Source organism: Micromys minutus (genome assembly GCF_963924665.1).
Source record: "Micromys minutus genome assembly, chromosome: 18".
Taxonomy (NCBI): Eukaryota; Metazoa; Chordata; class Mammalia; order Rodentia; family Muridae; genus Micromys; species Micromys minutus.
Genome location: NC_137953.1, coordinates 50,388,564 through 50,414,470, shown reverse-complemented (window position 1 = coordinate 50,414,470; position 25,907 = coordinate 50,388,564). Strand labels below are relative to the sequence as shown.

Below are 25,907 nucleotides of genomic sequence, written 5' to 3'. Positions count from 1 at the left end.
CATGTGTAAGCGTATAAAATTACCGTTTGACTTCTTAAAAATCACCTTCAACTTTAAAACCTATTCATTATATATATTTAAAATATATAGCTCTATAAATTGTCTTTTTCCTTACCCTAGCCTCAACAGTAATCATTGTTATGTATGTATATATTATAATTGTATATTATATTGTACACACATATATTATTAGTTATATCTTCACAATGTACACAGACTACCACTTTATTTACAATTTTTCTTAATAATTGTGTAAAATCTTGTTATTGGTCCTTTGGACTCTGTCCTCATTACTTTTGTATAGGAATGTATCCAAATACTGTTTTGTCTTTAAAACTCGTTTTCTGTTTTACTCTATTTACATTAGATTAAAACACAAATGTCCCCCCCCCCCTTTATTTTATTTTTTTTGAGACAGAGTTAGCAGTGTGTCCTGGCTGGCCTGTAACTCGTCGTGTAGCCTGGGCTGCCTCTACTTTGTGGTGATCCTCCTGCTCCTGTAGTGTCCTAGACAGGGACTGTGATGACAGCCGCCCCAGCCACCTCATCCCTCTTCTCTGCCCTGCTGCTCACGTCCCTCCTTCTGTCTAAACTAGACTTGAATTGCTAAGTAGCAAGGATGACCTTGACTTCTGTCCTTCCTGCCTTCCCTCCCTGAGTAGATTCACTCTCACACAGTGCTGCTGCTGGTCTTCGAGCTCTGTGCTTGGTAGGCAAGCACTCTATCAATTGAGCTACGTCCAACCCAGCCCTCCTCCCCCTCCCCCCCCTCCTCCTCCCCTCCTCCTCCTCCTCTTCCTCCTCCTCCCCTCCTCCTCCTCCCCTCCTCCTCTTCCTCCTCCCCTCCTCCTCCTCCTCTTCCTCCTCCTCCCCTCCTCCTCCTCCCCTCCTCCTCTTCCTCCTCCTCCCCTCCTCCTCCTCCCCTCCTCCTCCTCCTTCTCTCCCCTCCTCCTCCTTCCCCTCCTCCCCCTCCCCCCCTCCTCCTCCCCTTCTCCTCCTCCCCTCCTCTTCTTCCTCCTCCCCTCCTCCTCCTCCCCTCCTCCTCCTCCCCTCCTCCTCCTCCTTCTCTCCCCTCCTCCTCCTTCCCTTCCTCCCCCTCCCCCTCCTTCCCCTCCTCCTCCTCCTTCTCCCCCTCCCCTCCTCTTCTTCCTCCTCCCCTCCTCCTCCTCCCCTCCTCCTCCTCCTCCTCCCCTCCTCCTCCTCCTTCTCTCCCCTCCTCCTCCTTCCCTTCCTCCCCCTCCCCCTCCTTCCCCTCCTCCTCCTCCTTCTCCCCCCTCCTCCTCCTTCCCCTCCTCTCCCTCCCCCTCCTTCCCCTCCTCCTCCTCCTCCTTCCCCTCTTCCTCCTCCTCCCCCTCCTCCTCCCACTCCTCCTCCTCCCCCTCTTCCTCCCTTTCTCCTCTTCCTCCTCCTCCTCCCCCTCCTCCCCCTCTTCTCTTCTTCCCCCTCATCCCCCTTCTCCCCCCTCCTCCTCCCCCTTCTCCCCCTCCTCCCCTTCCCCCTCCTCCCTCCTCCTCCCACTCCTCCTCCTCCTCCCCCTCCTCCTCCTCCTCCTCCACCCTCACTGTTATCTTTGTTGTGTGCAGTGTGCATGTAGCAATAGGACAACATATGTGAAGTCTGTTTTCTCCTTGTATTTTTAAGTATTTTCTGGGGATTGAACGAAGGTTGTTACACTTGACCATGCACAGCTTTTCATGAAAAGTTTTTGTATGAAAAGAGTTGAAAAGTTAGGCGTAGTGGTGTGACGTCAGGACATGAGCGTCAGAGACAGGGAAATCAGGACTTCATGGAAATATCCTATTATTGGTGTATTAATTGTATTTGTGAATAGTGTTTGTTTCTGCCACTAGAGGGCACAAAGGTATTGATTGAGTTCATAGAGAAGTCAGACTAACTTTCATATCTTTTTTCCTCTGTCACTGTTTTAATGGTGTTCCAAAACACCAACAAAATCACAGAATTACTTACATATTTTAAAATCTGGTACAAGGCTGAAGAAATAAATACCAACAAGAAAAACCAACAACAACAATAAAACCATACCCTAAATAAATTCCCTGCAAAAATCTGAAAATTTAAGCTTATGGCACACAGGTTCTTCAGTATTTGAAATGACAATTTACAGAGATGGAAAACGAAATGACTTTTTTATTAGACAACAATGTGCATCTTAGCCCTTGATAAAGATGTTCTTGTTACCCATTGGTTGCTCCGGAGCTCTGTTGAGCCTGCCGCCCTCTCCTTGGTGCGCAGCGCGCATGCTCTCTTCTACGGTCATCATCACCATGGCTTCTGGTGCCCTTTCTTCTCTTCTGCTCTTCATTCACTAGGGCTCCGGTGGGGCCGGCTCCTCACCTCCCTTTGCTTCTGACTGCAAGGACTTATTCTGCCTCGCCTGCTGCTCTCAGTCCGGGTACAACTTCGGATTCTCCCGTTTCTGTCAGACCCTTTCTTCCCTGGACTGTGCCCGTGGCTTCTGGACTTCCGGTCAGAACCAGAATGGACCCATGTGCTATTCTCCCCAGAACTCTCTTGTTTTAGAAGCCTTAATTTTTCCTGGGCTTTTCCCCTGTCACTATGACTGCTAGAAAGTTCTTCATAAAGCAAGTTCTTAGACTTGACCTCTTTACAGTCTTTACTGGATTTATTTCTAGAACATTTGTCTTTTTCTTTTTCTTTCTCTTCTCTCTTTTCTTTTTTATCACTCTCACTGCTACTATCTGATGTCTCCGAGGAAGAGGAAGAAGAGGAGGAAGGAGACTTGTTTTTACTTTTGTGTGTGTGTGTGTGTGTGTGTTTATTTTTGCTCTTCTGTAACTTCTTTTTCTTATCACTTTTCTTTTTCCTTTTTTTCTTTTTAAGTCTATCCTATTTCCTGAGAAGCTTCTGCTTCTGTTTGGTGGTGAGCGACTTTAAGAACTCAGCTCCGGGGTCTTCTTCACTGTCACTTGTGACATAGTCCTGGGATGGATCATTTTCGGTCAGGTTTCTCCCAGGTACATTTCGTTCCAGGGCAGACCCACTGTCTCTCACCCCCACTGTTAGCTCCAAGGGTGCTGAGCCATCAGTAGGAACTGAAGCGGCTGGCATTGACCCCAGAATGACCAAAGGGGGACTCCCGTTCTGTGCTCACGTGGCCTCACTTGTGGGAGGTGGGGAGAGTTCTCTGAAGCTAACAGTCCAGCAACCTGAAGTACACAGTGAAAAACAACTAACCTCCACATGCGTGGTTTACACCTGTGTGTGTGTGTGCGCACACACACACTACCACCACCACATCTACAAAAATCTGGAAAGGAAAAACTGTGGTATAGAGCTGAGGATATAACTTAGAGGTAGAGTAAGTTCTTGTCTAGCATGTGGAAGACAGATGACCAGCACCTTTCTAAAATAAAACAAGCTTATATATTGGGTAAGGTAAAACAAAACTTGATAAATAGAATTCCCCAGATTAAAATTTATATGCAGTTTAAACAAAAAGATAAACCATTAGTTATGAAGAAATACTCATAATTCATGATCCACAGAACTGATATATCCATATATAACATAAGAATAAGTCTTACAGAGTTGCTTATGGTAGCATGTACCTATAGTCTGAGCATTTAGGAGGTTGAAACAGGAAGGTCAGGAGTTCAGGGTCACCCTTGACAACATAGTAAGTTCAGTGTTAGCCTGTGCTGTGTTAGACACTGTTTACAGAACAAAACCCTTACAATTCAATAATAACCTACACAATTCTTTATTTGTGTGTTTAACGGCACATGCGCAGTACATAACCTATCTCCGGCCAATCCCGAGGCCTCTGGTGACAACCAATCATGGCAAGCCCGTATGCGCTTCTCCCTATATAAGCGGACAGCTAGGGTAGTTCGGGCCCCTCGCTTCCTGCTCTCTCCTTTAACCAAGAGGCTCCCACAATAAAGCGTGATCTGAGAAGAATCCTCTGGTGGTGGTTGTCTTTCCTCGCTGGTCGAGGAGCGCGCCACAGTAGAGGAATCTTGGGCTATAGTCATGTGTATATTAGAGTGTAAAACTGGGATGAACAAGTTGCTTGAATACTCTAGCTGATAAATCCTCTTCATTTCTAATTGCATGCAGATTTTTTTTTAAAGATGAAAAAACAAAGAACATTTTGTTTGCAAAAGGGAAGAATGACATTTCTGGAAATGTGTGTTACAAATGCTTGTCACACATGATTCAGTGAATAAAAAGGACGACCAAACCTGAAGGTCTGAGATTAATCTCTGGACTCCACATGGGAGGAAAGAACTAACTCCTGCAAGTTGTCTTTGACTTCATATGTGTCATGGCAAGCGTGTCTTTTCACAGACACACATACATATATCATGGCAAACGTGTGCCTCTTCTTCCATAGAACAAAGCAACACTAGCTGGATAGTACTTGGTACAAACAAACAGAGTATGTGTCTCATTGTATAGCCATGGCTGTCCTGGAGCTCACTATGGTAGACAAGCTGGCCTTGAACTCACAGTGATCTACGTGCCCATGCCATCAAGTGCTGAGATTGAAGGTGTGTGCTACCACTTCTGGCCAAAAACTCTTAAAAAGAGTGTTATAACATGTATCATAGTAACATTGTAAAAGGTAGGAACAACTGAAGTGTCTGTTGCCTGGTGACTGGTTAAGTAAATATTGGATACATCTATAAAATGGAGAAACATGCAGAAGTTAAAGATAGACACTCTGTAGCTACAGAGAGGAAAACTGAAAGTAGAGCTGTATGGTGAGATACTGCCATTTGTGTAGGAAAAGAAACATCAGGCCTGTCCACACACAAGTCTCTTCTGCAAAGGAGTCTCTAGAAAGAAATACACAAACAAGACTTCCCTCCAGAGAGAATAACCAGATACGGAAGGAAAGGGTTAGACATAGACTGACTATTCCTGACATCAGATTTACACAGGGATGAAGAAATAGCTTAGTGCTTAGAACACCGCTGCTCTTCTGAGGGACCCAGGCCCACGTCAGGCACGTCACCATCTACAATTCCAGCTTCATAACCTACTGCCTCTTGCCTTCTCTGACATCTGTGTTCACATGCACATACCGTATGCACACACACCTACACATAGTTAAAAGTAATAGGTCTTCAGAGGTTACAGCAGATTAACTTAAGCTGTTTTCTTCCACTGAGAGTATTCTGCCACAGGTTGTTATTGCTTTCCCCTGCACATAGGAAGAGATTGTAACTCCATTGTGTCCCACATAGCTTTTATCTTGAGGTTCCAGGTATTGTCTAATTATCTCGTGTTTATGACAGGTAACATAAGTAATGGGCCTTAGTTTCTTACATGCAAAATGAAGTAACAATGATGAACTTCGGGTTTTTTGTTTTTTGTTTTTTGTTTTTTAACATTTCTCTAATTAGAGCTAAGGTTATATAAACCAAGAAAAACCTTTATGCTTAGAATAGCCACTAGGCAGAGACCTAAGTCTGAACCAAGGAATGAAATTGCATATTTTGTGTATAGATATATGAGAGTACTTACTAACCAGCCCAGCTCTGTGCTAAGTAGGCTTGATCTTTTTTTTCCTGCTGGGAAGGAGCCCAGGTTACTGATGAGATGGGGCTGTTCAGGATGCTCCAGGTGGCTCTGAGGCAGAGATGACTTTCCATCAAACAAGCAAGCAAGCAAACAAAACCGTTTTTGCTGGTTTGTAGATCTAACCCTGTAAGAGAGATTCTACATAGATCAGACTTGCCTTAGTATCTCTTTCTGTTTCTCCTAAATTTGAATTATGACCTACTTTACTTCAATACTAACTCAGTTGTGTATTTAGTTATTTACACTGCTCCTCAACCCAGTTTCTTAGCATCTAATCTCTAGCATTTTTACTTATTGCTTCAAATACTGTAGAGGATGGGACTCCTAGCACCAAGGGAGTTCAGGGTTAAGAGGAGTGCATGTGTCAGCAAGCATCTAAGGCTGGGGCATTTCAGATAAAGAGTGCAAAGGTCCCTGAATTTGAGTCTTAGGACGGCCTCATGTTAGCCATGCCCACTCATTTCCTCAGTTGTGAGATGGTGATAACCAAAAACGCTCAACACATAGGGGTGTTGCAAGGACTAAGTGAGGTAATACATGGCCGTCCTTAAATAGACGCCCTCTTAGCAACCTACCCTTCTTAGAGACAGGAAGTAAAGCACCATGGCATTTCTGGATCTGTGCTATTTTCACAGTGCGCCCCAGAGCCCACAGATGCACAGCAGTATTCCCCACCTCTTGCCTTGTTAGTTTAACCTCCCTTGCTTCAGAGCTTTCCATGGTAGAAGCTGTATCATTTTGAGCAAATGTGTATTGTCTGAATATATGAGGTACGACACTGGTTGAGTAATGGAAGCAAGGTGTCTGTTGTCATGAGCTTAGACTCTAGACGGGAGAAGCAAAGTGTGTTTCTAAGCAGTGATGCGAAGTTGGAGAAAACAAAGGAAATGGGGACAGAATGATGGGCCTAAGCACATACTAGAAGAAGTGATGTTTGAGCCAGTACCTTCAGAAGAGGTTCTTTGGGTTGAATGTGAATTCTCTTTAGACAGGGCCTCATGTAACCCAGCTAATGTTGAGCTCCATATCCCGCCTCCATCCCCCAAGTGCTGGGATTTCATGTGTGAACCACCACTCCCACCTCCGTTTATGTGTGCTGTTTTTCTCACAGGCATGTGCACCACATGCCTGTTGCCCTCAGAGGCCACAATAGGATGTCAGATCTCCTGGTATGAGCTGCCATGGGAACTGAACCCGGGCCTCTGGAAGCAGCCAGTGCTCCTAACCTCTGAGCCACTTCTCCATACTTCTCAGTTCCACCTTCTTGGTATATTGACCGTCTGTGGTCCTTGTTCCCAGTGTAACGTAGGATGCTGCTCACTGAGTTCACTTGGAACAGTCTACACTTACTTGTATTCAGACAGAGCTCTGCTTTCCCTCTTCATCTGGGTAAGCTTGAGTGGATTTTTTAAAATTTGGACTTATTTATTAATTAAAAATTTTTATCCTTTATGTCCATGTTTGACTTCAACATTTAGGAATTTATAAGGAGACAACTTTAATCTGTAGGCATTTACTTTTTAATTAATTATTTAATTTTTATACTTCAGATTTTATTCCCCTCCCACTCCACCCTCTGACTGTTCCACGTCACATACCTCCTCCCCCATTCTGTCTCCACAAGGATGTCTCCACCCTGCACCCTCACCCCACCAGACCTCTATACTCCCTGGGGCCTCTAGTTTCTTGAGGGTTAGTTGCATCTTCTCTGACTAAACTGAGACCTAGCAGCCCTCTGCTGTATATGTGTTGAGGGTTTCATATCAGCAGGTGTGTGCTGCCTGGTTGGTGATCCAGTGTCTGAGAGGTCTCGGGGGTCCAGGTTAAATTGAGACTGCTGGTCCTCCTACAGGGTCGCCCTCCTCAGCTTCTTCCAACTTTTCCCTAATTCAGCCTCAGGGGTCAGCAGCTTCTGTTCATTGATTGGGTGAAAATATCTGCATCTGACTCTTTCAGCTGCTTGTTGGGTCTTTCGGAGGGCAGTCATGCTAAGCCCCTTTTTGGGAGCACTCTATAGCCTCAATGATAGTGTCAGGTCTGTGAGCCTCCCCTTGAGCTGGATCCTACTTTGGGCCTGTCTTAGTTAGGGTTTTATTGCTGTGAAGAGACACCATGACCAAGGCAAGTCTTATAAATAACATTTAATTGAGGCTGGCTTACAGGTTCAGAGGTGCAGTCCATTATCATCAAGACAAGAGCATGGCAGCATCCAGTCAGGCATGGTGCAGGAGGAGCTGAGAGTTCTACATCTTCATCCAAAGGAAACCAGGAACAGCTAGGAGGAGTGTCTCCAAGCCCACTCCCAGAGTGACACACTTCCTCCAACAAGGCCACACCTTCTAATAGTGCTACTCCTTGGGCCAAGCATATGCAAACAATCACAGGGCCTGTCATTGGACCTTCTTTTCCTCAGGCTCTTCTCAATTTCCATCCCTACAGTTCTTTCAAATGGGAAGAAATATGGGTCAGTTTTGACTGTGGGATAGCAACCCCATCCTTCACTTGATGCTGTTTTTCTGCTGGAGCTAGGCTATACAAGTTCCTCTTCCCACTGTAGGGCATTACATCTAGGATCTCTTCCTTTGAGTCCTGAGAGTCTCTCACCACCCAGGTCTCTGGTAATATTTTGAAGGGTACTCCCAACCTCCTACCTCCTGAGGTTGTCTGTTTCTATTCTTTCTGCTGGCCCTCAGGGATTCAGTTCTTTTCCCCAACCCAATACTTGATTATGTCCCCCTGTCCCCCAAAACTCCTTGTCCCCTTTCCCTCCCAGGTCCCTCTCTTCTCACTTGTGGTTTCTTTCTTCTCCTTCCCAAGTAGGACTGAGGCGTCATCACTTAGGTCCTTCAGCTTGTTGACCTTTTAAAGTTCTGTGGACTGTATCTTGGTTCTCTCTCTCTCCCTCCTTCCCTCCCTCACTCCCTCCCTCCCTCCCTCCCTCCCTCCCTCCCTCCCTCCCTCTCTCTCTCTCTCTCTCTCTCTCTCTCTCTCTCTCTCTTGTGTGTGTGTGTGTGTGTGACTGATTTAATTTTACTGCCTTGGTATATAAAATTTCTAGATTGACTTCACACTGGGGATATGTTAGTTACCATAATAGATGGTCTGAGAAGTCTGAGCAATAGGCAGCTCGAACATTAGAGATTACTTAGACGTTGTTAACAAAAGTGACATTACTGGGGAGAAAACTAACCTCCTAAGGTGAGGCCGAGTCTGGATAAACTTCATTATTACTTTCCTTCTTGCTGTGGGAACTTAAGGAGGAAGGGTTTAGTTTGGTTTACAGTTTGAGGGATACGGTTTTGTGGAGAGAGAAGAACACAGCCATGGTGGCAGGAGTGTGTGGGAGACCCCTTTCTCACACCTTGGTAAAGCATGACCATTAAAACTAAGGCTCACTCCCAGTGACTAACTTCCACCTCCTGAAGGTCCTACAGTCTTAGCGAATAGCACCACTTGGAAAGCAAGTGTGCACATTTCCGCCCATGAGAGGCACTGTACACAAAGGCCTCAGCACTGCTCTCTCTTTGTTAAGTTCTGAGAGTTCACCAGAGCAATTGCCCCTACAGCAGAATATCTGTAATGATTTTGCTCTATGGATGGCTTTGTTGCATGTCGTTACTAATTAGCCATGTTTCTTGAAGGGCTTAATTGGAGGTAGAGGGTTAGAACACTTTTCTGTAGAGATTTGTGTTCCTTAGATTATACAGTGTGGTGTGGAACATGCTTATAATGGGTAAAGGGAATTGTTGAATTAAGCACTAGGGCCTAGAGAGATGCCTCATTAGCTAAGAGCAGAGCATGGACTACTTACTGCTTTAGCAGAGGCTCTGAGCTTGGTTCCTAGTTCCCATCTCATGGCTCACAACCACCAGTAATTCCAGCTCTGAGGGATCTTCTGTCTTAATTGTTTTTTTATTTATTATAGATGAGGGCTCTATCTGCATGTACATTTGCATGTCAGAAGAGGGCAGCAGATCCCAGTACAGATGGTTATGAGCTATGTATGGTATAGTTGCTGGGAATTGAACTCAGGATCTTTGAAAGAGAAGATAGTGATGTTAACCACTGAGCCATCTCTCTAACTCAATCTTCTGTCTTCTGTGGACGAACACACACACACACACACACACACACACACACACACACACACACACACTTTCAATAAGAACAAGATCACTTTGTTGTGATCCCATAACAATTACTGATTTCTAATTTCTTATGTCTCAGTTGGGTTTTGGTGATAAAGGGGAAAGGCTAGGTGAGAGTACTTATTCTCTATGCTTGAGGACCTGAATGTGAGTTCTCAGCACCTTCGTGGAAAGCCAGGCATGACCTTAGCACTGGATGGCAGAGAGAGGTAGACCCTTAGGACTCTTCCTGGCAGCTAACTTAGACAAAATGGTGAGCTTCCAGCCCAGTGACCCGATCTCGGGGCAGCCATGTGGAGTGCTGTAGAGGAAGGTGGTCTGCCTCCTGCTATGGCCTCCACAGTCAGAGTTCAGTGACAGACACCATCTCAAGGGAATAAGGTGGAAGCAACAGAGAAGATGCCCTAATTTCTACTTTGTTTTCTGCGTTACCATGCATGGACGCAAGCACCTGCGTACACCAAGTGGGTGTGCCCCATGGGGAGAGACAGACGGAGGGAAGGAGAAAAGACGAAAAGAACAGAACTAGTAATGGAAACATGTCTACACTTAGAGAGTTCAGGCTGCGGGTTCCAGCCAAATTGGAATTGCATAGTCATAGAGAAAGTGTAGATTCTAATTACATTATTGTTACGAATTTTGTTTCTTTGGAGTAGATTCTTCTATCAGTCTGAAAATTCACTGTATATGTTAGCCTACTCTTTTTTGGTATCTTTCTTTTTTAAAAAGTACCAGCTTTTGGTTTTGGTTTTATCTTTGGAGACACAGTCTCTCTGTGTAGCCCGGGCTGTCTTAGAACTGACTCTAGTCCAGGCTGTCCTTGAACGCAGAGATCCACTTGTATCTGCCTCCTAAGTGCTAGGATTAAAGCTGTGTGTCACTGTAACCCAGTTAAACAAAAAACTAAAAAGCCAACAACAACAAAAACCAATAACTCTATCTTTTAAAATGTCGAAAATAATACACTTCTTATTTTAGGATATTCTGAAATTCTAAGTTAGTAACAATTTTGAGGAAAATATTAAACTTATAAAGGGTACAAACATTTAAGTCAACATATGTTGAGAAAGTGTTGGGTTGAAAGCAGCGGTTCATTAGGTACAGTTGCAGTGCTTGTGGGTATGGCTGAAGATGGTCGGAGCTCTGCAGAAGTGACGAGAGCGTTCACGCTTTACAGTAATGACATTGTCAGGGTTTTACAGCTTCTAGAAAGCCCATCTGCATTAGTGAGAGACTGAAAAGTGAAAAAAGACAAATGACATTCTAGTATTTTGTTCACGTTCTTTTGGCTTTGAAAAGCCCCTGAAATAGAAGGGGAAGGTGGAACGGAAATCCCCTTGCAGGGGTAGATTATCAACATCAGGGTTTGTGCTTGCAAGAATGAGCTGACCTTTCTGACATATCACAGTCATGCCCACTTCCTTCAAAGAACCTTCTTTTAGTTTCCAGACCTCACAATGACTCTCCAAGTGTGGTCCTGTGATTTCCTGGTGTGTGTGGGTTGGGGGAGGGCTCCCAATACCTTCTCACAGGGTTCACAAAGCCAGTGATGTGGTTGCCTTTTCCATCACATTGGTATTCGTAGCAATGTCACGTGAGCTGGAATAAACCAGACTTCCGGCACATTAGTGCAAAGGCAAGGCAGTGGGGCTAGACTGCCTGTCAGTTTACAGTTGCCCTCTCAGGCCACTCTCAGTTCCCAGCACCCACGATGCCTCTGAGCTTTGAAGGCTCGTGGATTCACATTTACATGTCACACACACAGTGTGCACGCTCAACTAAGAATAATAAGAGAGTAGGAGCACTGCACATATGAGGGGAAGGTATTTAAATTTAAAACCTAAAAACTAAAGACAATGTTCTTTATTTCTTTTAAACTGTCTCTGATGAATTAAAGTATTAAGTTTATTACATATCAATTCTGGTTCAAAATTCTTAGTTTTTTTGTTTTTGTTTTTGTTTGAGATAGGCTCTCACTATGTAGTCCAGGTTGGTATTTTGAACTGGTGATCCTCCTGCCTCAGCCTCCCAAGTTATATGAACTGAAATTACAAAGTGAACTAGCCTCCCTTTTCTTTATTCTTCCTTCCCTCCCTTCCCCCTTTATCTCTTGAAATATCAGGGGTTTTGTTTGTTTGATTTTCATTGTTATTGGATATTCTCAGCCAGCCTGGTTTACTGGAGAAAGTTGACAGGACAGTCTTGGGCAGTTGAGCATTGGTGAACATTTTCTAGAGAGTGGACCAAGTGAGCCTTTTGTCTCAGCGACTCTGAAAGAACCAGGTTTTCACAGTAAACGTTGAATCTCTCAGGTGAGGACTAGAACATCTGTCACTGAACCAGGCCATCGCAGGGTTGTGCTGTTTGCAGTGAGGCTCCTCCTGAGCTCCGAGCTCTCATCCCTGCCTGTGTTCTGTGTCCATGCAGCTGAGGGTGATGGTGCAGGCCTAGACTTCCAGTACTCAGGAGGGTTGCCACGGCTCTGGGGGCCTGCCTAGTTTCCAGGGGGATATCCAGACCGTCTAGACCTTATATGTCCTCAGTGGAACTTTTGATTTCTCTAATGAAATTTTCTGTACCCTGCCAAAGTTATACTCAGTAAGTCATCTTCAGCCTAATTGTTCAGTGTAAACTCAGGTCTTTCATTTTCTCACCTCTTACGTCCAGTCCCTCAGCATCTCTTCGTCTTCATTGCTGTCAGCCTGCTCCATTGTCATGTCTTTCACTCGAGCTGCCCTGCTTCTCTGTCCCTAACCTGTTTTCACACAGCAGGATGCGTTACTATAAACGCATATTCTACTATGGTGCTCTCTTGCTTAAAAGCTACACTAGCACCTGTTAGGTTTAGTATAAAACCAACTTCCTGAAGTGTGGGCTGCCATGGAATTCTCTGTGTACTGAGATAGGCAGAACCTCTGACCCTCCTCCTCCTCCCTCCCTCCCTCCCTCCCTCCCTCCCTCCCAGTGCTTGGATTATAGGCATGGCCTCTGAGCCACTGTGCCTGCTTTCTGTGGTGCTGTGACTCCAACCCAGAGCCTCACACACTACCAACTGAGCTACAGTCAAAGGTCAAAATCCCAGTTTGTTATCTTTCAAAGAAGAGGTTTATTTTGTGTGTTGTATGTGTCTGTCTATGCACATGCGCACTAATGCCTCGGAGCGGTAAGAGGATGTCTGCTGCCCTGGAGCTGGAGTTACCAGCAGTTGTGAGCTGCCTGTGTGAGGAACCTGATCCTCCCACTGAGTCACTCAATTCTAGCCACTTGAGCTTTTTTAAAAATTCTGTGAACATGTTCTTTCTTACTTCAGGTCTTTGCAATTAGTATTGCCTTCATTTCATAGAATAAGTGTCCTCTGATTCTTCTGACACTGCTGTCTTTAAAAGGCCCTCTGTGATGATTCTTGCTAAAGTGACTTCTTTTATACTTTAGCATATTTGTAATCTATTTTTATTGCATGTATTTTTATATATTTTGTGTGGGGGACAAATGTGTACGTATACTCATATACAGTAGTTGTACATGTTATGGTTAGAAGACAACTTGAAAAAATTAGTTTCTCCTTTTTAAAAAAATTTTTTTTAAATTTCCTTTGCTAGAAAAAGTAGGCAAACAACTAGCCAGGCTAGAATGAGAGTACATCCCAGGGATGCCACAGAATAAAGCCATTTAGTAGGCCATCAGCTGAGACCAAAGCTCATAGGTTTTAGATACAGATTTGGAAATTACATGCATATTACAAATAAATGAAAGGCTGGCCATAGGGCCACATGCCTCTAACCCCAGCACTCAGAAGGCAGGAGGATGAGCTGGCCGCCATTCTTAGCAATGAAGGAAGTTTAACGTCAGCCTGGACTGCAGGACACTCTGCCAGAACAAACAGGCAGGCAGGCAGGCAGAAAGAGAGTCACTAAAATGATGAATTTGGGCAAGAAAATGTTTACTATGAAGAAAAAAGAGACTATAATAGAAGAGGTGCAAATAGGGGCTGAGGAAAGGCATCTTCCGAGGAGAAGGTGCTATCAGTGCAAAATCCAGACATGTGAGCTAAGCTGAGAAATACCCTTAGGTTAGCAACAAGGACTTAGTGACCACAGCACACAGTTGCAGTTGGTTGGCAGTCAACTGAAGGAGAGGACATTGTAGAAAGTCGAATTGTTGGCTATGAAGCTAGATGCAGAGAGCAGTAGCTGAAGTGCCTTATAGTGAACTGATGGTGGGGGACAGGAAACCTGAACATACGATCTGAGCAGAAGCCATTAGAAACTGAACAGTTGGATAAACAGACAGGAGTTTGTTGACAACAGAGAATAGTCTCCAAAAAAGATGAGAGAAACTCCTTCCTCTTCTGTTGAAACAGAAGGGAAACTGGAGGTGGTAATATATACCTGCAGTCCTAACCCTGGGGAGGTAAAGGCAGAGGGAGCAAAAGTTCCAAATCATTCTGGGCTATATAGAGAGTCCAAGGCCTGTCCAAGATCCATAGTAAATGAGAGGAAGAATGGGTGTGTATACGCCTGTGGGTTTTGGTGTTAAGTTGAAAGACCATCTTCTGTATAACAGTATGAACAAGAAACAGAAAAGTCTCAGTAAGGAAATGTATTAGACTAACTTGATTATATTGATCCATCTGTGTGCTTGACTTATTTGCAACAACTGAATACCTGAAGCAAGGGTAGCCTTGGGAGTCTGAATGTGGATTTTCATAAGCCTTCACTATGGGCAACATTAAGACTTTCTCTTGCAGCTAGGTTTAGCAATGTTAACATTGCTTTAATATTAGAAGATTCTTTTGTATGGTCATGCTGGGAAGAAAACCCAAGTGCCTCATGTGTGCTAGCTCTCTACCATTAAGCCACATCCATAACTCACAATAGAGTTTGGCTAGAACATCTTTATTGTAGAAAACTGTACTTAGAAACAAAATTAAAATGATTTATGGACCTCATGAGAGCTATCTGTAGCCCTTTCAGGCAAGAATCATCTTATAACCTTTAAGTCAGAGTTAAGTTTGTCTTGAAATCATCCAGAGTGTGGAAAGTAGCATCAGCCAGGCCCTCAGTTTTCAGTCTTTGTTTGCCTACTACCCTACTTCAGTTTCTGTCTTAGTGATTTTCTGTTGCTGTGAAGAAACATCATGTTCAAGGTAACTTATAGCAGAAAATGTTTGCTGTGGCTCATGACAGGGATAGCGGCAGCAGGAAGGCATAGAGCATCAACTTACATGAGAGCTTACATCTGATCCACAAACATGAGACACGGAGAGAGAGCTAACTGGGAATGGAGAGAGCTTTTAGAACCCCACCTTTTCCAACAAAGTTACAAGTCCTATTCGTTCCCATACAATTCCATTGAGAACCAAGTATTCAAATATTTGAGCTTATGGGGGCCATTCTCATTCAGACCAATATTGTTTCTGTTGGTGTGATAAAACTGACCAACAGGCTTTCCTTTATTTTGCTAATTAAAACGGAAGGGTTCAGTTGGAGTCTGACTAGCCAGCCCTTCTTGGCGAAATGGAATTAACATTAAAATACAAACAGCTTCAGGACAACCTTCACAAATCAAACAACAAAAGGATTACAAATTGGAAAGGAAGAAGTCAAAATATCACTTTTAAGAATACTATAGGATAGTATACTTAAGTGACCCCAAAAATTTCACCAGAGAACTTCTACAGCTGATAAACAACTTCAGCAAAGTGGCTGAATATAAAATTAACTCAAAAAAATCAGTAGCTTTCTTCTAATCAAACGATAAACAGGCTAATAAGAAATTAGGGAAATGACATCCTTCACAATAGTCAAATAATATAAAATACCTTGGTGTGAGCCTAACAAAGCAAGTGAAAGATCTGTATGATAAGAACTTCAAGTCTCTGAAGAAAAAAATTGGAAGATCTCAGAAGATGGAAAGATTTCCCATGCTCATGGATCAACATTGGAAGGATCAACATTGTAAAAATGGCCGTCTTACCAAAAGCAATCTTCAGATTCAATGCAATTCCCAACAAATTCCAGAACAATTCTTCATAGAGTTGGAAAGAACAATTTGCAGCCACCGTCTGGTCCTCCGGGCCGTGGCTGCATTGTGGTTCGTGCTTCTGCATCATGTCGGGTGGCCTACTGAAGGTGTTGCACGGCGACTCCTACGTGAAGATCAGTGAGTACCAGGACCAGCACTTCCAGGGTGACAACAAAGAACAAGAAAAGTTACTGAAGAAAAGCTGTGCCTTGTATGTTGGAAATCTTTCCGTTTATACAACTGAAGAACAGACTTATGAATGCTTCAGCAAAAGTGGTGATATAAAGGAAAATCATCATGGGTCTGGATGAAATGAAGAAAACAGCGTGTGGATTCTGTTTTGTGGAATATTATTCAAGAGCAGATGCAGAGAATGCAATGTGGTACATGAACGGAACTCGTCTGGATGACCGGATCATACAGACAGACTGGGATGCAGGCTTTAAAAGGGGGGCAGGCAGTATGGCCTTATACAGTCTGGGGTCAGGTTTGAGATGAGTATCAGGAGGACTAAGATGCTGGACGAGGCAGCTATGAAAAACTGGCACAAAAACAGTGAGTGGGGCGAGGCCCAAGTACACAGCTCACAGTATATCAGCACAGTTGATGATGCTGGGGAATGTTGCCCAAGGTCTCATCAGTGTCTCTGTTGTACTAGAAGCCACTTCTGGTTTTCCTCTGAAATATTAAAAGACAGAATCCAAAGCGGGGAGAGGAGAGCAATTTGCAAATTTATTTGGAATAACAAAAAGCCCAGGATATCAAAAACTGTTCTCAACAATAAAAGAACATCTGGGGGAATCACCATTCCTGATCTCAAGGTGTATTACAGAGCAATAGTGATAAAGACTGTATGGTATTGGTACAGAGACAGGAAGGTATATCAATGGAATACAATTGAAGACCCAGAAATGAACCCACACACCTATGGTCACTTGATCTTTGACAAAGGAGCTAAAACCATGCAATGGGTGTGGGGAGAGTATTTTTAACAAATTTTGCTAGTCCAACTGCCAGTCAGCATGTAGAAGAATGCAAATAGGTTCGTTCTTACTGCCCTATACAAAGCTCAAGTTCAAGTGGATCAAGGACCTCCACATAAAGCCACATACACTCAAATTAGTAGAAGAGAAAGTGGGGAAGATCCTTGAACACATGGGTACTGGGGGAAATTTCCTGAACAGAACACTAATGGGTTATGCTGTAAGGTCAAGAATTGACAAATGGGAACTCATGAAATTGCAAAGCTTCTGAAAGGTAAAGGACACTGTCATTAGGACAAAACGGCAACCAACAGAATGAGAAAAGATCTTTACCAATCCTATACCCAGTAGAGGGCTAATCTCCATTGTATACAGAGAACTCAAGAAGTTAGACTTCAGAGAATCAAGTAGCCCTCTTAAAAAAAATGGGGTGCAGAGCTAAACAAAGAATTCTCAACTGAGGAAAACAAAATGACTGATAAACACCTAAAGTAATGTTCAACATCCCTAGTCATCAGGGAAATGCAAATCAAAACAACCCTATAATTTCACCTCACACCAGTCAGAATGACTAAGATCAAAAACTCAGGTGACAGCAGATGCTTGTGAGGATGTGGGGAAAGAGGAACATTACTCCATTGTTGGTGGGATTGCAAGCTGGTACAACCATTCTATGAATCAGTCTGGAGGTTTCTCAGAAAATTGGACCATCTATACCCAAAAGATGCTCCAACATATAACAAGGACACATGCTACACTATGTTAATAGCAGCCTTATTTATAATAGCCAGAAGCTAGAAAGAATCCAGATGTCCTTCAACAGAGGAATGATACAGAAAATGTACATTTACACAGTGGAGTATTACTTAGGTATTAAAAACAATGCCTTCATGAAATTCTTAGGCAAATGGATGGAACTAGAAAATATCCTGAGTGAGGTAATCCAATCACAAAAAACCACACATTATATGTACTCACCGATAAGCTCAGAAGATATCCCAAAAGCTCAGATTACCCAAGATACAATTCACAGACCACATGAAGCTCAAGAAAAAGGACGACCAAAGTGCAGATGATTCAGTCCTTCTTAGAAGAGGGAACAAAAATATCCACAGGAGGCAATACAAAGACAAAGTTTGAAACAGAGACTGAAGCAAAGGCCATCCAGAGGCCCCATCTGGATATCCAGCCCATATACAGCCACCAAACCCAGACTATGTTGCTGATGCCAAGAAGTGCATGCTGACAGGATCCTGATATAGCTGTCTCCTGAGAGTGTCTGCCAGATCATGACAAATATAGAGAAGGATGCTCATAGCCAACAATTGAGCTGAGAGTGGGGTCCCCAACAGAGAAGTTAGAGAAAGGATTAAAGGAGCTGAAGGGGTTTGCAAACCCATAAGAACAAATACCAACCAACCAGAGCTCCCAGGGACTAAACCACTGTCCACAGAGTACACATGGATGGACCTGTGGCTTCAGCTGCATATGTAGCAGAGGATGGTCTTGTTGGGCATCAATGGGAAGAGAAGCCCTTGGTCCTGCCAAGGGATGCCCCAAGGCAGGGAGGTATGAGGGGGTAGGAGGTGGGTGAATACCGTCATAGAAGCATAGAGAGTGGGAATGGGATAGTGTGCTTATGGAGGGGAAACCAGGAAAGGGGATAACATTTGAAATGTAAATAAAATATATCCAATAAAAAATTGAAAAAGAAAATCCAAGATCTCTTTAAAAATCCAATATCCCGGGCTGGAGAGATGGCTCAATGGTTAAGAGAACTGATTGCTCTTCCAGAGGTCCTGAGTTCAATCCTCAGCAACCACATGGTGGCTCACAACCATCTGTAATGGAATCTGATGCTCTCCTCCAATGTGTCTGAAGACAGCTACAGTGTATTCATATTTTAAAAATCCAGTATCCAAACTGTGGGCTCTTATAAAATCTAAAATAAGATTACATACTTTCTGATTCCAAGAGAGATTAGCAGAACCAGGGCACAATTAGAATAAAATCAAAGCAAAACCAACATCCAAGAGTGTAAACAAAATTCTGTAGTTCAGTGTTCACCATCTGGAATTCACTCACTGTCTTCTGGACTCCAAAGAGCTTAGTCAGGTCTGACATCTACCTCACAGTAGCTTATCTGTAACGTCAGGCCCACACTACTGACATGTCCTTGGTAGTCTCCAGTATTCTGGGGTTTCCATAGCAACTAAGATTGCATCTTTACCAATGGCCTCCTGGTCCCTTCAGGGACATCAACTTGTCCACATGGTTCCAGGCCTCAGTTTCTCTTCATAACCTCTTCAATTACGAGATCTCCGCTGAACTGGGGCTGCATCTTCACCTATAGCTTTTCTGGGCCTTTCACAGCATCAAGTCTCAGCTGCTCTCCATGACCTTCTCAATCTTGAGCTCCACATGGGAGACACTTAGACACGTTACCAAGTTTACATGCCAGCTTGAGATATAGCCATGACCCCCTCTGAATCATAGCTTCTATGTACTAACCCTGAGGAAACACTTCCCAGAAGATTTTTACATAATTGATGCTGGTCTTTTCTTCTTAATCATAGATGATTTTTCAGCCCCAGATATCCAGCATCTGTCGTCCCAGTAAAGCAAAGGCTTCATGTCTACAGATTTTGTTGTTGTTTTTTGTTTTTTTTTTTTTGTTTTGTTTTTTTTTTTTTTTTGAGACAGGGTTTCTCTGTGTATTCTTGGCTATTCTGGAACTTGCTCTTTCTTAGATTCTTAATCCAAAATATCATGCTTAAAACCTTTATAGAGTCCTTGATGTACTCTCAAAACTTCCTTCTAAAACTTAACTAGCCAGGCTTCTCGCATCTACATTTCTGTCAACAAAAGTAACCTAGCAAGAGGCTAGAGAGATACCTTAGTGGGTAAGAACATTGACTAGTCTTCCAGAGGAGCTGGGTTCAATTCCCAGTGCTCACATGACAACTCACAACCATCTGTAAGTTTATTAGCTCCAGAGCACCTGACATTTTCTTTTGGCCTCTGTGGGCACCAGGCATGTACACGTGCACATACAGGCATGTACATCTGCACATACAGGCACAACACCCATGCACATAAAATAATGTTTAAAAAAAAGTGTTTTTGATTAGCTGAGAAACCCAGAGGGAGCAAGCTAATAAGCAACATTCCTCCATAGTCTCTGCTCCAGTTCCTGTCTATAGGTTCCTGCCTTGAGTTCCTTGCCTTGGTTTTCTTCAGTGATGCAATTGTAACCTGTAAGCTAAACAAACCCTTTCCTTCCCTTGTTGATTTTAGTCAGTGTGTTATCACAGCAACAGAAACCAAACTAGCACATACCTGCTGACTAACATTTATGCATAACTTCCAAATTCTCATAGTTCTTTTGTGTTCCTCCATGAGTATGTATAAGTCAAAACAGTTTTTGAGTTATCTGGCTTGCATGTCCTCAGTTGAGGTCAAACAAGATAATGCTTTGCCTTCTTAATCTCTTCTCATACAATAAATGTCTAGTTAAGTAAATTTCATGATCTAGTTAGTGGTTGTTGTTTGAGGGTTTGGTGGCATTTGTGTTTATTTTGTTTTTGTGGTTTTACTGTTTAAAATTACTGCCAGGCCTGGGTAGATGGCTCAGTGACTAAGAGCACTGGCTGTTCTTCCAAAGGATATAGATGGAAATCCCAACATCTACATGGCAGTTCACAACTGTGTAATTCCAGTTCCAGAGGGGTCGGGATTGATACCCTAACACGGACAGACATATGGGGGGCAGAACACCAAAGTAAATAAAAGTTAAAAACAAGTGACTGTGAGTACTGAAGTACTGAAGTCTCGTGTTCCTAAACACAAAAGGCCTATACTGTGTGTTTCCCAGAAAACATTGTGGCTGGGCAAATGTCTCAGTGGTTAAGAGCCCTTGATAAGGACCTGGATGAAGTGTCTTAACACCCATGTGGTGGCTTGTAACCATCTGTAACTCCAGGAGATTCAGTGTTTCTAACCTTCACAGGCACCAGGCATGCACATAGGGTATATATAGTGCAGGCAAAACAACATATGTGTAAAATAAATATGTCTAAAGAACATTTTCAAAAGAGAATGCTAGTTACATATATAGTGCTATTGACTGTAGGTTTGAACTTAATGAATTTAATGTATATTAAATAAGATGTCTTTAAACACTTTCAGAGCTGTGACTGTGTGCATGCCCAATGACCTTGGTTCAGTCTCTAGTATAGAAAGTCCCCAGTAATCAGAAGTATTCCTAAAACAAGTTATCTGTTCGTTGATCGTATGTGCCTAACCCTGTATTTTCCTAGAAGCAGTTTTTCATTATTGGGAAGTTCAGTGTTCATGCCAGCCTTTTGTTTTTGTTTTTTGGAGGTTGTTTGTTTGTTTTTCAAGACAGTTTCTCTGTAGCTCTGGCTGTCCTGGAACCAGGACTGGCCTCGAGATCAGAGATCCCTCCGTTGCTGCCCCCCAAGTGCTGGGATTAAAGGTGTGAGCCACCACCACACATGCCAGCTTTATGGGATGTAGCGGCCACGAACAAGAGGCAATGTACTTTGCATGTTTGGCTGCATGGATTTAAAGCACCAAACAGGCCTTAGAGCTTACTCATGATACACGTTTGCTTGTATTCACTCAGAAGTTCGCTACAGAACGATAAGTGATTTTAGATGACATGAAAAAACTCACTCAGTTGCTTCTCTGCAGTGCTGGGCGCTTGCATACGCAGGGCAAGAGTTCTTTAGCGTCAGGCGTCTGCCTCACCCTTTACATCTTCAAAAGTCAGTAGTTTACTAGCCGGGCCAGGTGCCACATGCCTTTAGTTCCAGCAGAGACTGGAGGATTTCTGTGAGTTTGAGGCCAGTCGTGAGTTCCAGGACAGCCAGAGCTGCATATAGAGAGACCTTGTCTCAAACTATAAAGGGAGTCAACAATTTTTGTTTCTTAAATAGGTGATAGCTTATGCTAGGATGCAAAAATAGCCACTTTCTCATGATGGTTATACTTGATTGATTTGTTTTGGAACTCAATAGACTATTGTGTATTGACTTTTACGAGGAAAGCTGAAAAAGAATCAAGGTTTGCAAAGTAATTTAAATGAGAGTGGCAGGTGGAGGATGACAGTGGTGTTTGTCGCAGACATCAGGACGGTCAGAGGCTGTCTGCATGTGGGATCTGAACAGGGCCTTGGGAGTGGCCGTCCTGCTTGTTCTGCCTTCCCATGATTTCTCAAGTCTGTCGTTTCTTTATCCTCTGTGTAATGTGGAGATCCAGACTGTGGCTGCTGTAAGGCTGATCTGAAATTGTTCTCATTTCTGGCTACTGCACTCTCTCTTGAAAGTATCCCTCACAGTGCCATCTTCCCTGAGAGTATTTTTATCACAGCTTTCTGGAGAGATTGCTGCCCTACTTAGACACTAGCTTGTCTGCTCCTCACCTATCTCCAGTTACATTTTGGCTTCTCTTTCTTTAAACCAGTGCCTTTACCCACTGCTTAGTTCTCTTACAGTTCCCCCTTCACATTGATGTCATTGTCTCATGATATCATGGTTCATAGTGTGGAAGGGGAGACCTATTTTCTAATGTAAATTCTTTCATCCCCTTATCACCAGATCTACAAAGCTCCCTATGTTTATTCCTGTTCTCCTGTTATATATAAATATATTGAGTGTTTATATATAATTATACCTAATAATAAAAAAATATTATTGGCATTATTCTGTCTACTACACTTTTATTTTTCTCTAATATAGATGAGCAATGTCGTATATCCTTAATGTAGAAAATTTTAAAATGCATCAGCAATTTTGGAGCCATTAAATCTTGTTAGTCTCATAATAAGAATAGTGGCCCATTGTATTCCCCAAGTATACATTTGTGGATTCACTGACCTCATACTGAAGATATTAAAATAAAAGTTGTATCTAAATACTTCAACTTTTTCTCTTGTCATTACTTCCCAAACAGTACAGTATAACTATTACATTGCTTTACTTTTTATTAATTATTATGAACTACCTAGAGATGGATTATACAGAATATGTGTGTTCTATATAGAAATATGATTAAATATGAGACCATTTACTTAACTATCAGATCTTGAAGGGGAGGGTATTCTGGAACCAGTCTCCATCCCCTCCTGTTGAGGGGGAAACTCTACTTAATCCATGTTGATTACAAAGGATTTCCAAACACTTAGGTTCCCTCAAGTATTACCAAAAGTCAAAAACAAAACTGGGCATGATGTTATATACCTTTGTCTTGGAAATAAGGAGGCTGAATTGCCATATAGGCAGTGCCAGGCCATCCAAGATGACGTAGTTAGACCTGATCTAAAAGGAAAAAATCACACACAGGTGTTTCACCTCTACCACCACCTTTGCTGAGTACTGTAGGAATCTAAGGGAAGTTAGTTGTTTCATTTCTCAGATACTGACTTCTGGGCTTATAAACATGGACTGAACATAGGGTTGTATGCACTGTCAGCAAGCAGTCTACTACAAAGATACATTGCTACCCTTAGATAACGCTGGTGTTGGAAATGTTCTTATCTGTGAGTGAGATATGGGTGTATTGACTTCTTAAATTTTATCAAGCTACAACCTTTTGATTTGAGTACTTTTTTTTTTTTTTTTTGGTCATTAAGGTTTCTCTGTGTAATAGCCCTGGCTGTCTTGAACTCTTAGATCAGGCCAGCCTCAAACTCATGAGATCTGCCTGCCTCTGCCTCCTGAGAGCAGGGATAAAGATGTGTGCCAGTGTACTTTTTATGTAGATAAATTATGCTTCTAGAAAGTTTATTTAAAAGGAAAGAATATAGTAAAAACTCTTCCTTTGACATTTAATAACCACACACTTCAGTATTTTACCTGCCACTTTCAATGCCCAATTTTATAATCAAATCGAAAGTCCGGAATGTAAATTATTTTTTATTCTGTTTTTTTTTTTTTTTTTTTTTTTTTTTTGGTGTTTTGTTTGTTTGTTTTAGGGTTTCAGAAGTTTTGAGGTAAACCTTGACTTTTTTTTTTTTTTTTTTGAGGCAGGTTTGAGGTGAACTGAACCCTGACCTAAGTAGGTCTGTGTTTGCTATGTCAGGAGAATTGTGGGTTTAAGTCCACACTGCACTCCCAGGTTAGCAGACTTAACAGGGAGGGAACAGTAGCCTGATGCTCAGGTGCACTGCAGTGTCTAATTGCTTATGTGCTTATCTGAGCAACCGGCTGGATTAGGAAGTGGCAGAAAGGTACACATGCTGCCTGGTCACAGCTTGATTACACTCGTCTGTTTGTCTTGTCACCTCCTTTTCCCTCTTCCCTCTGGTGCCTGTCCTAAGTCATCTTATCTCAGCTAGCCCCTCTCTTAGCAGCTCACATTCACTGTTTGCTGAACGATAGTCACTTGAAATACAGGAATAAGACTAATCTCAGAAAGACCTTAAATTCTAGTGTGGAAATAAGCGAGTTACCAGACTGCCATGTGTATGTGTATATCATGTGAGTGTACATGTGGATGTGTATATCATGTGAGTGTACATGAGTATGTGTATATCATGTGAGTGTACATGTGTATGTGTATATCATGTGAGTGTACATGTGTATGTGTATATCATGTGAGTGTACATGTGTATGTGTATATTATGTGAGTGTACACATGTGCTTGCTATGGCATGTGTGGGGAGGTCAGAGAACAACTTTCTGGAGTCAGTTCTTGCCTTCCATGTTTGTTTTGAGACAAGAACTCTTGTGACTTGCTACTGTAGTACTGCGTCCAGGCGAGTGAGCTTCTGGGATTCTCTCGTCTCTGCTCCATGTGTTCCTGTATCAGCATCAGGACTGCAGATGCTCACCACTGCATCCAGCTTTTTATATGGGTTCCAAGAGTGCACGCTAAGGTTCAGGCTTGCATAGCAAGTTCTTTTACTAAACCATCTCCCTAACACTATTAATTGGATATTGGGGGCAAGTTTTCTTGTAACCCAGGTTGTAGCTAAGGCTGCTGAGAATTTTTCAAACTAGACATTCATACGGAAGGAATTTACAGCCAAACTGTAGGATTTGAGAGACACATTTATGTTCTGTGAACATTTGCTCGCTGGGTGGAAGTAGGAGAATATGGAGACTGGAGGCTCATGCCAGAGCCAAGGCAGAGCATGCTGAGGGCCTGGGACTTTGAGTACAGTAGGGCAGTTTTGGAGCATTATAGAGAAGAAAGTACTGACAGTCATGCATGCATAAGTGAATTCAGCATTCCTGCAGGTGTCCACGGGTGGAGTGATCTCAGTTCTTACTTCTCAGCATCCTGGGCATCAGTGACACTATGTCAGAGTGCAGTTCTAATAACTTTTTAAAATCTATGTGCACACTGTGCTCAAGCTTCAGGAAGTTGCTATTAGGAAGAAATGACACATAGCAAGGAATACTTATAGTGAGTGTTCTTCCTCCCATTAGCTCCAGTCCTCACTGTACACCAAGAACTCTTGCACCTCCTTTTCCTTTCCACCTAAATACAGCTTCTCTGCTGCTGCACACTCCTAACCGATGGCATATCCTGTACTGACTACTTTTTTCTTGGATTATAACTTTTATATTGATTGATTGTAGTAGTAATGAGGATTGAACACAGGCAGAGCCCTGTCCATGGTAGACAATCTGCTGAGATATCTGTCTTTATCACACACACACACACACACACACACACACACACACCCGTGCTAGAGATTGAACCTGCATCTTTCTTCCTAGGCTGTAGTCATCTTGAAGGCAGAGACAGTCTCTAGGTGCTAGCATACAGTAGGCACCAATGGATAGTCATGGTTTGATTAAATGGATGAAGTTACTGCACGTAAAAAGAAAGGTAGATGTGGGGCTGAGCATGTAATTAGTAGAATACTTGCCGAGAGGTCCTGGGTTTGATTCTCAGCCACTTAAAACTGGTGTCACAGCCTATAATTCTAGCACTTGGGAGGTAGGGACAGGAGGATAAGAAGTAGATGGTCATTTTCATATTCATGTATTTGTGTGTATGTGAATAGTTACACACAAACACACACTCTCTCATACATAGTTTGAAGCCAGTCTGGACTACATGAACCCCTGTCTCAAAACAAAATAACAAAAATTCACAATTTGATTTGGGTATGGTGGGAAGCAGATTGTACATATTATTAGCAATA

At 42.8% G+C, this 25,907-nt stretch overlaps 1 protein-coding gene and 2 pseudogenes across 4 annotated transcripts in view; 2 read left to right on the top strand and 1 right to left on the bottom strand.

The window, feature by feature from the left end:
• The window catches only part of AHCYL2 (adenosylhomocysteinase like 2), a 146,800-nt gene that overhangs the window by 62,533 nt on the left and 58,360 nt on the right, over positions 1 to 25,907 (top strand). The gene's annotated exons all lie outside the window — the stretch shown is intronic.
• Positions 2,196 to 6,291, bottom strand: LOC308432338 (corepressor interacting with RBPJ 1-like; annotated as a pseudogene). The gene is made up of 2 exons: positions 6,147 to 6,291; positions 2,196 to 3,138 (listed from the first exon to the last, which is right to left on the bottom strand). The product of its transcript is annotated as a corepressor interacting with RBPJ 1-like (transcript).
• Positions 15,830 to 16,302, top strand: LOC308432533 (nuclear cap-binding protein subunit 2-like; annotated as a pseudogene). The gene has a single exon. The product of its transcript is annotated as a nuclear cap-binding protein subunit 2-like (transcript).